This window comes from Prionailurus bengalensis, chromosome E4, assembly GCF_016509475.1.
Source record: "Prionailurus bengalensis isolate Pbe53 chromosome E4, Fcat_Pben_1.1_paternal_pri, whole genome shotgun sequence".
NCBI lineage: Eukaryota > Metazoa > Chordata > Mammalia > Carnivora > Felidae > Prionailurus > Prionailurus bengalensis.
The window spans coordinates 68,182,178-68,193,168 of record NC_057360.1 but is presented as its reverse complement, the minus strand read 5'-3'; the positions used below and the strand labels follow the sequence as shown (position 1 = coordinate 68,193,168).

The 10,991-nt window shown below is 57.1% G+C and overlaps 1 long non-coding RNA gene across 1 annotated transcript; it reads right to left on the bottom strand.

The window, feature by feature from the left end:
• Positions 1-3,954: 3,954 nt before the first annotated feature.
• Positions 3,955-7,997, bottom strand: LOC122475826. The gene is made up of 3 exons (XR_006295315.1): positions 7,853-7,997; positions 7,432-7,617; positions 3,955-5,148 (listed from the first exon to the last, which is right to left on the bottom strand). It is a non-coding gene; the product is annotated as an uncharacterized LOC122475826 (long non-coding RNA).
• Between the last annotated feature and the right edge of the window lie 2,994 nt (positions 7,998-10,991).

Genomic DNA, 10,991 nt, shown 5'->3' with positions numbered 1-10,991 from the left:
ACAGTGTCACTGTTATTCTTGTCCCTACCACGAGACCAGACCTTGTTCCCCACCACTGAGCTCTGCACCATGAAGTCCGACACCTGTCCATGTCCCACAGCTGCCCACCTGCGGGTCACCAGGTCACCAAGACCACAAGCCTCCACCTGCCCAGAGACCTCAGGCCCACCTGGACAGAGGGTCCAACGTCGAGCTTCCTTTCTCTGCTTTCAACCAAAGGCCACATGCTAGCGGGCAGGGCACAGCTGGCCTCACCCTCCAGGGCCCCAGTGGCCACAACGGGCCTTTAATGGGAGGGCCTCTGGGACGGCACACCGGGTCTACACTACACCCGCTGAACACATGCACGATGGTGGGGTGGCCTCGTAGGCTGTGCCCACCCCACTCGGGTGTGGCCATGAGGGGGGCAGAGTAGCTTTGCCTTGCCCTGACCGCCCCCACGCGCCTCTTTCCCGCCGTACTGACCCTGAAGCAAGAGTAGGAGCCGCTGGGGGAAGCCCGTGTCCAGCCTGGAAGGCCCTGGAGACAGAAAGACCCAGACACAGGCAAACACACGCACACGTGAGAGCCCTCGGACACGTGTGTGCATCTGTGTACATGTGCAGAGACAGGGAGGGATCAAAGGTTTTGCCAAGTCCCCATGTTTATCTCTCTCGTGTTTTATTTCTGCCCTAAGATACAGGCAGCAAACCAGAAAGCTGTTCCACGTCCGGACTCTGTGGAAATTCCAGAAGTAACCTTGAACACAGGGCCACAGAGTCCCCCACAGAGTAGGCGCAGGGCAGCCAGCTAGGCCCACTCACGAGCGGTGACTCAGTCCAATGCTGATTTTACAAGCGAACTCCCATCCCAGCTCAGGAAAGCCACAAATCACCGCCCATCCTGGACCACGAGGCCACGAGGCCACTCAAGGACAGTCCTGTCGCAAACGTTGGGGCCAGGGAGTGGAGGGTCTGCCGTCCTGGGCAGGAGGATGCGCAGCTCTGCGGCCTGGTGTTGACTGCAGCAGAGGAACCTGCTTTGGGCAGAGGCACAGCCCCACGCGGACTTCCCGGGGCCACCACGCAGCCTACGGCAAGTGTTTCTGACGGAGCAATGGATGCCGAGCTGTAGGGAGCCCTCAGTGGTAGAAGGTGCCGGTAAGCAGCAGCCTGGAGGGCACGTCTCGAGACCGAGGGGCCTTCGGACCTGGCCCTGACCTCTACCTGGGGAACCTTGTCTTCCTGCTCACAAGCCCAGGAGATGCGGGAGGGTCAGGGGAGGAGAGAACATTTCGACTCCAGATTTCCAGGCTGCCCGTCACTGGATGGGGAGGGTGTGCAGCCACCGGGGGCACCCCTCCGTCGCCCCGTCACCGGACCTGGACTGCGGCTCACAGGCAGACCCGGCCAGCACCGGGGAGCACCTGCCAAGTGCCCGGTGTTGTGCAGCTGCCTCTGGGAGTCACTTCTTGTCCCCCTGTTCCACCGAGCAGCTGAGACCCCGTGAGGCCCGTGTCCTCCCCAAAGACCCAGCACCCTCATCTCGGCCATTTTCCTTTGGGCACTTGAAAGTCCCAGGTCAGAATGGCACCAGAGTGAGGCCGCAGACCTCAGAGAGAATATGCGCCCCGGACCCACCAGGACCCAAACGGGGGTGGGGGGTATGTGCCCCGGATGCACCAGGACCCTAATGGGGGTGGGGGGTATGTGCCCCAGACCCACCAGGACCCTAACGGGGGTGGGGGGTATGTGCCCCGGACACACCAGGACCCTAATGGGGGGGATGCGATGCAGGAAAGCCCGCCTCTTCCTTGCGTCTGAGCCTGTGATTTTGTGACAAGAGGGGGCTCCCGCGTTCCTTGTGGCCGTGGTCGTGGGGGCTTCTGGGAGGCCTGGTGAGCCACTGACCCTCTTTTCTTGGTGTAAGTTCTTTTTCATCCTGCAAACCTGGTGAGAAAGCCTCCAGCACAGGCAAATGTGAGCCCGGAGTGTAAGGCCAGTGGCTTTGTCCTGACTTCTTGTTTCTGCCCCCATTAGAGAAGCTTCTGAACCAGCCAGGAGGGGCAGCCCCAGCAGATCCCGCGTCGTCTGACCCCGTCAGCGGGGCATTGCTCCATCTCCTAACGAGGCAGGGAAAGCGCCATCCCCCTCCCCTTGCCCAACAAAGACCTTCTAGGGTCCCACGTGCTGTCAGACCCACGGATCTTGGCTGACGGACCTTCCAGTGTCGAGAGAAAGGACACGACTACAAGGATCCAGAGACACCTGACCCCAGGTCTGGGACTGCAGGGACTTGATCTGTGTGTTTGGATACCAAGACAGGAATTTTCCAGAAGAATAAAGTGCCAGGGACCAGCAAGCAGCCAGTATCTCCTAGGTGAGGCTGGACCCGCTCGAACTGGAAAGACCTGGTCTCCTCGTGGTGTCATGGGCCGGAAGCACTTAGCACAGCGCTGGCACGCGGCGGGTCCCGGGCAAATGCCCCTTCCTTCTCTGCTCGGTGCATCCCTCTCCCGTGAGGGTGTCCCGCTGGCGGAGAGGGAGCGTGGACAGCAAGGAGCCCTCCACTACCTGCATCAGGAGCACGAAAGCGCTGAATGCGGGGAGCACAGCCACATCCAGTTCCTGAGGTTGCTCGGGAGGGAAAGGGCCAGGCCCGCGGCTTTCCACGGGAAGGCGCTCTGAGCAAAGGAGCCCTCCGCCATGGGGCCTGGGGGGCGGGGGGGCGACATCTGTGGCACTCGCTTCCACCTACAGGACCCCCAGCTGCCCGTCCCGGGGGAGGCGACGTCAGACTAGCCCAAGGGGTGTCGTGAGCCCAACTCCAAGGCCAAGCTCAGCCAGGCTGGCCCTATTCTTGGCCGGGGGGGGGGGGGGGGGCGCGGGTTAGCCTCTCGCCTCCCTCCGGTGGCCCAGCCTTGGCCATTTGGAAGCAGCTTAGCCGAGTGACACGCCAGAAGGGAGAAGAGACACATGCACCCACGTGGCATCCACGTGGCGGTCTGTCAGCTGCACCACAAAAGTGATGGTGGGGGGGCGGCGGAAGCCGGTGACTCAAAGCAGGTTCGGGATTATCTGCTGCTTCCAACCATCCACGTCCCTCATCACCATGGAGAACTGAGAGCTGGGTGTATCTGCCTCCCCCTCAGTGCTGGTGCTGGCATTAGAGGCGTGATTTGTACTTGGGGCAACGGTGGCTAAGGGACCCGGTCTCTGCAGGAAATTCTCTCCAGCGCCGAAATGTCATGAAATAGCTCTCTGCACCTGGTTCCTCCCCTCTTGGTCCCTTTAAAAATGGCTGGAAAGAGGAGCACCTGGGGAGCTCAGTGGGTTGAGCGTCCGACTTCGGCTCAGGTCATGATCTTGCAGTTCATGGGTTCGAGCCCCGTGTCCAGCTCTGTGCTGACAGCTCGGAGCCCGGAGCTGCTTCGGATTCTGTGTCTCCCTCTCTCTCTGCCCCTCCCCCACTTGTGCTCTGTCTCTCTCTGCCTCTCAAAAATAAATAAATATTTAAAAATTCTTTTTAAAAGACATTTGGGGTGCCTGGGTGGCTCAGTCGGTTGAGCGTCTGACTCCAGCTCAGGTCATGATCTCACGATTCGTGGGTTCTAGCCCCACATCGGGCTCTGTGCTGACGGCTCAGAGCCTAGAGCCTGCTTCGGATTCTGTGTCTCCCTCTCTCTCTCCCCCTCCCCAACTCCCTCTCTCTCAAAAATAAATACACAAACTTAAAAAAAAAACCACAAAACAAGGACATTTATTATCCCACACATTGAGGACTGGAGAGGTAAAATCGTTCTAGGGGCCATTAATCTGGTGGCATGTGTCCCCATGAACAGAGGTTGTTTCTGACTTTCTGCCCTACTGTCTTCAGCATGTTGGCTACTTCCTCATGATCACAAGATGGCTGCAGTGCCTCCAGGCATCCCATCACCACCCTTCAAAGTCTAGAAACAGTAAAGAGACACACCAATCTTGGATCTTCTTTTAATAGAGGAAAACCGTCCCAGAAAACTGTCCTCCATGTCTCACTAGTCAAAAACAGGTTACATGCTCAGAGCTGACCCAATCACCCACCGAGGCAGGTGAGGGCCATGTTGGCTAGACTGGGGCCTGTCTTCCTCTGAAGCAGATGCTGACGGGTTGAGCACTGAATCAAGGAATCAGAGATTCAAGGAGGAAGCGAGCCCAGCACTGCGTCCACCAGACCAGCCGGAGGCCCAGATACACTCACCATAAGGATTCTCCCCCACCAGGACAGCTCCCCAGTGTAGACGGCGAGGACCGTGCCGGCCCAGTGTCCTTGTGACTCAGATAAGAAGGGGTGAGACGCTGGCTCGAATCGAAATGAGAACCGCCAGCCTTGCTGTGAGCTCGCTTATCTAGAAGAGACGTGTCCACCTTCCTTAGAGAGATCTGGGGAAGGGATCCTATTAAAGATGTGGCCTCCACGCACCTGGGAAGCAAAGCCTCTGGCGAAGGCCAGCGGGCCGCACAGGTGATAGGCACTGCTGCGCGGGGCCCGGGTCTTTAATTTCCTGCAGGAAACCTGACGGCTCCCTGTCTGGAGATGTGTCCGCTCACGCAGGAGCGGGGAGCCGGAGTGGAAGAGCCCTTCACACTTTCACGTCACGGATTCAGGCTCCTTGAAGAGACGCCTGTCCAGAGACGTGCCCGCGGCTCCGCCCCCTCCGAGCACCCTCATGAGCAAGTTGGGGCTCGCTCTTTGGAACCAAGTATGGGGGTGAGCCAGAGCCAGGCAGGTGACAAAGAGGAGGGAGGAGAGAGGTGTGCAGAGCTGGGGGACAGAGCAGCCCTGGGAGGGCCCGCCAGAGGCTCGAACGCCGAGGGGCCAGCCGCACAGAGGGGACAGGTGGAGGGAAGGGAGGCCACGGCAGAGGACAGAGGACAGAGGACAGAAGAAGGAGAGCCCGAGGGGAAAGGCCTCGAGGGCTCGGCACACAGCCCCCTGGCCACCACTTTCTCAGGGACTCTTGTCAACACCGACACTTGCCGTGGGGATTTCCAGCGGTGGGTCACCTTCTCGCGGCCGAGGACAGAGATCCAGGGGGTCATGCCCCGTCTTTCCAGCCGGGCAGGACCCAGATGTTTCCAGACCCGGGACCAGGCGGTACTGAGAGGCCAGGCGGTCATTTTCCAAAGAGGCCTGGGACACACAGGAGTCTTGGTTCAAGGGAGGGAAGACACAGCCAGGACCCCCAGGGTCGTGAGGACGTGTGTGCTCAGACCTTCGACCCTTGTCCTCCTGAGCCCCGCGGCTGGGAGGACCGCAGTCTGTAGTCCACACACCCCGTCGTCCCTCACAGCGCACGTGGGCATCTCCAAAAGTAATCCCCAACGTGGCATAAGCTGTCTCCCTCGATAGGCTGCCTAGAGAACTCTTCTTCATCCCTCAAGGCCCTGTTCAAACGAGCCTCCTTCGTGAGACCCTCCCTGACCCACAGCCCCAAACAGGGTCAGCCGTGACCTCTGCCATGAGCCTCCGACACTGTAGGGACTCCCAGCGGGAGTGGCTTGTCCTTACGCGTCTGTGTGCCCGGCGTGGGGGACAACACCAGGAACAGACAGGGATGCCACACACTTGGGAACTAACGGATGAGCAAATAAAGAAGTCTGACTAGAGCGTGAGCTTCTCAGCTCACGCGGAATTAAATCAAATCCCAGAACTTTGAAGCCAATGGGGCTCGGTGTTCACCAAGCCCTTCTCACATCCCTGGAAATACTTTTCTAATCTATGCCAACCTGTACACATAGGAGGCTTTCAGTGTTTTTATTTACTTCTCAGGGGCGCCTGGGTGGCTCAGTCGGTTGAGTGGCCGACTTCAGTTCAGTTCGTGATCTCACAGTTTGTGGGTTCCAGTCTCACGTCGGGCTCTGTGCTGACAGCTCGGAGCCTGGAGCCTGCTTCGGATGCTGTGTCTCCCTCTCTCTCTGCCTCTCCCCTGCTTGCACTCTCTCTCTCCCTCCCTCTCTCTCTCTCTCTCAAAAATAAACATTAAAAAAAATTACTTCTCTGAATTCTCATAGTAATATTTGCTTGCTCATATAAAAATCTGGAAAGAACAGAAAACAATAAAGGAGAAAATGTATAACCCACCTACCTGAAGTATCGTTAACATTTAGCAAACTGCAGTCTTTTCTGTGCATTGTGCTTTCCCTGCACAGCTGAGACCGTCGGTTGTAATGAGTGTGTACCTGATACTTTCTGTCTTGCTGATTTCATTAAAGGAAGCCACGCAGATACATTAAATTTCATCCCACTGACACACCACCACCAACCCCACCCGCCTGGCATCTTCGTTAGGTCGCGCCACGCTCCCCGTCTGGCTCCAGGCTGTGCTCAGCCGCTCACGAGTCTCAGGCACTTGTCAGGTCCTGCTGTTCCCGGCGCCACTGCCCTGAACCTCCGGGAGGAAGGTGTGTGTCTCTGGGCAGCACCAGACGTGGGCTCCGGAAGGGCCTCCTCTCGGCCAGCTCGGGTGCAGGGGACGCTACGTGCGCTGGGGCCCGTGAGCTGACCCTAAAGGCAGCACCCCTGGTGTCCCAACGCACAGGAGGTGAGCTCAAGGGGCAGGACCCGCCTGTCTTCTTGCCATGACCCACCCAGAGCCTCCACAGAGCCCAGCACATGGTGGGTGAGTGAATGAATGAGTGAATGAGTGAGTGAATGAATGAGTCAATGAATGAGTGACTCAATAGAGTCAATGAATGAGTGAGTGACTGAGTGAGTGACTGAATGAGTGAGTGAATGAGTCAATGAGTGAGTCAATGAGTGAATGAGTGAATGAATGAGTGAGTGAATGAATGAGTCAATGAATGAGTCAATGAGTGAATGAATGAGTGAATAAGTGAATGAATGAGTGAGTGAATGAATGAGTGAGTGAATGAATGAGTGAGTGAATGAGTGACTGAATGAGTCAATGAGTGAATGAATGAGTGAATAAGTGAGTGAATGAATGAGTGAACAAGTGAATGAATGAATAAGTGAATGAATGAGTGAATGAATGAGTGAGTGAATGAATGAGTCAATGAGTGAGTCAATGAGTGAATGAATGAGTGAATAAGTGAATGAATGAATGAGTGAATAAGTGAATGAATGAATGAGTGAGTGAGTGAATGAATGAGTCAATGAGTGAATGAATGAATGAGTGAATGAATGAGTGACTGAGCGGTGCCCCGCTGGGGGGTGGGTGAGCTGTGCCTTCCATGTGTCACACCCCACGACGGCAAACACAGAACCCCAAGCCTCTGGGGAAGTCTGGGGACATAATGTGGCAGTGGCAGGACAGTGTTCTAAGTGCCTGGGCCAGAGCGGGGCGGGACCGCCAGACCACGGCCCCAGATGAGCCTCCTCGAACACTAAGGAAGCGCGAGGCCCCCGTCTCCCACCCCCTCCCTCTCTCACACCTACACACTCACTGCTCCGCACCTGTGCCTCTCCGATGGCATCCGGGGCAACCAGCTGGACAGGAAGCCTGCCAGGTGAGGAAGGTCATAGCGGGGCTCTCCTGTGGTCACCCGAGGAGCGGCTCTTGTGTGACGGCCGCTCGGCGGACAAAGCGGGTCAGCAAGCCCGAGGGCATCTGTCCAGTGGGTCACTCGCCAGGCCCCACACCTGAGAGCCAGGGGTGAACAACGTGTGTCCCTCCTTGCAGCGCCCACCTCTCTGTTCCCCACACCACCACCCCCAGAGCCCCAGCACCTCACATGGCAGGTGTGCCCCCGGTCCTGGTGACCCAGCCTCGTGACAGCTCCCAACATGGCCCTCCCTCCGTCCCTGCCCCTCTGCCCCAAGTCACATCCCTCACACCTAACTGGCCCCACCGCCGTCCCCCCGCCCTCAAACCCACCTTCGCAGGGCAGCACAGAAATCGCTGGAAAACGCAAATCTGACCGTGCCGCCCCTTCCTCTGCTTCAGACCCTGGAAAGGCTTCCCGGAGCTGCCGGATAAAAGCCAAGTCCTCGCGGGTGGCCCCCCTCGGCCTGGCTCTCTTCCGTGCCGCGCCCTTCCCACCCCACCTGCCACACACGCTCTCCCAGCCCCTGGAGAGCCCAACCCCTCACCACCCAGGGCTCCTCTTCTTGGAACGCTGGCAACGTCCCCCCCCCCTTCTTCATCTGCCTGCCAGGCCCTCCCTCCGCAGGACTCCCAGGCGACCACCACCTCCTCCGGGAAGCCGTCCCTAACTCCTCAGGCTACTCCGTCAACACCCTGCACCTGTCCATCAGGGTGTCCGTGGTAATCAGTGTGCGCTTAGCACTGGCACCCCCCAGCCCGACACCCACTGAAACAGAAGCCCCAAGGAGTGGGCACCTGTTACCCTAGGGCCTGGAGCACAGAGGTGCCACAAGACATTGTTAAGTGACAAATACAGTGCGGGGCCAGGGGCTGTGACAGTGGGGAGAGCCACGTGTGTCAACCCAGGAGAGTGGGCGGGGCTGAGGGCATCTCCCTGTAGAATGAGGGGAAGGGCTGGGGCGTCTCCCTGGAGAGAGGGCGGAGCTGGGGAGAGTGGGCGGGGCGGGGGCGTCTCTCAGCACAGTGGGCGGGGCCGGGAGTGTCCTCGGAGAGTGGGCGGGGCGGGGGCGGCTCCCCGGGGGAGTGGGGGGCTGGGAGGTCTCCCTGGAGAGCGGGCGGGGCTGGGTCCTTTCCCAGGGTCTGTAACGCTTGAGATGAGTTCTGATGGATGAGGATCCGTGAGCCAGCTGGGGAGCAGAAGCCAGGGTAGTCTCACTTCCGGCTGAGAGCAAGCTTCCAGTCCCGCTGGGGAGAGTGGGGATAATCCCACACGGCCTGTGCTCAGTGAGTTGGAGAGCACTCCTTAAGACAGGTGCCAGAGAATAAGTAGGAGGCAGGTGCGAAGGGCCTTACAAGCAGGACAAGTAGTTAGACGAGGGAGCATGAAAGGATTTACGCAGGGGGTGCCCCTGCTCTGGCTGCAGAAAGCGGGCATAGGACCGAGGCTGGAGACAGGAAGGCCAGTGTGGAGGCCACCGCAGCCATCCGGGGGGTGGGGCCTGGACTCCGCCCGGGAGGAGAGAAAGAGCAAAATTGGAGAGTCATCAGACAGGACTGACAGGGCTTGGTGACAGGAGGGATATGGGGTTAGGAGAGAAAGGATCATCCCCAAATCCTGCCCTGAGCAGCTCTAGAAGGTGCATTCCCCGAGACCCAGATTGCAGGAGAAAGAAGGGGCCGGAGGTGCTGACACAGCACTTTTCCGGGGCTGGGACAAACCGTGCACAGGCCAGACAGGCCTGGAGCTCAGGACAGATGCCAACAGGGCTGTAGTTCAGTTCAGAAAAGATACGTCGAGCTCCTGGGACGAAAGGCCAGTGCTCACAAGTGTGAGCACCACAGAGCTGTGGGAGTGGGGTGCACAGCTCCCAGAGGGACCCCAGACACGGCCTGGGATGCCCGGCAAGTGCCGGGGAGCTGGCGGTGCAAGGTGGGGAGAGGCGCACGAAGGGCAGGTCGCCGGAGCCCCCAGTGTCCTTCTGGCCACCTGACACTCGGAAGTTGCCGTGTAGCCCCTGGAGGGGGTGATCAAAACTCTGACACGGTCCGATGTCTGGCCACGTTGGGAGACAGTCAGACAGAGGGTAACAGACCCCACCAGCCACGGCCCCCCTACTTCCTCGTAACAGAACCCAAGGTTTGCTCAGTCCTTCACCTCCCACAGGGCCAAATGTCTCAGAGAAGGGGGCTACACCTGTGGGCCCAGGGGTCGAGTCACAGCTGGTCGGAGGCCACTGCGGTGACCCCAGTGCCCTTCACGGGCCAAGGACGCCCCTGGAATGAGAAGAGGTGGGCAGGAAAAGAGGGGCAGGACTAGGATGAAGTGGACACAGAAGTAAGGACGTGCTTTCAACAGCACCGTCCACACCGCTCGCCCACAAGAGGCACCACGCAGACTAAACCCAGAACTACAAAACGAGTCTCGCTCACTTTGGAAGAATTTAAGCCACATAAAGATATTCCCTGACCGAAAGGAACCTCAATCAGAAATCAGCAACGGAAAGATCGCAGAAGCCTCCAACACTTACGGGCTAAATACCACACTTCCAAATAACCCACGGGCCGCACAGGAGATGGGGAGAGACGGAGAATATTTTGAACAAAAAGAAAACACAACAAATTGGAATTTGCTGCAAAAGCGGTACTTGGGGAGCTGATAGGCTGTAAGGCTACGGGATCAAACGCCTGCATCAGAGAAGAGAGGAGGCCCTGAGTGAACGACTTCGGCTCTTACATTAAGAAATTAGGAAAAAGAAGAGAAAACAACCCTAAGTAAACGAAAGAAAGGAGTATCAGGGTTGGAAATCACTGAAATAGAGAACATAAAAGCATTAGAAAAATCCATCCAACCAAAAGCTGGATCTCTGAGAAATTTAAAAAAATGGGGTGTCTGGGTGGCTCAGTTGGTTAAGTGTCCGACTTCAGCTCAGGTCATGATCTTGCGGTCTGTGAGTTCGAGCCCCTCATCAGGCTCTGTGCTGACAGCTCAGAGCCTGGAGCCTGCTTCAGATTCTGTGTCTCCCTCTCTCTGCCCCTCCCTTGCTCATGCTCTCTCTGTCTCTCAAAAATAATAAACAAATGTTTTTTAAAAAGTTATTAAAAATAAACATTTTTTTAAAAATTGATGACTCTGTAGCCAGACCAATCAGAAAAAAGAGAATAGTCGAAAATTTGTCAGTCTCAGGAATGAGAAGATAACATCCCTACAGATTCTCAGATGCCAATAGGATATTAGGAAGTATTGTAAATAACTCCATGCCAATTCGTCTGACAGCTCAGAGGAAATTTAAAGCCTGGTTTAGTGTGAAAGATGCAAACCACTAAAGTTCACACAAGAAAAAATAAATAATGTGAGTAATCCTAGATCTAGCGAAAAACTGAATTTGTAGTTTAAAAACTTCCCACAAGGAAGCCCCAGACGGCTTCAGTGGTAAATCCTAAATAACAGAAGTTCTACACAAACTCAGCC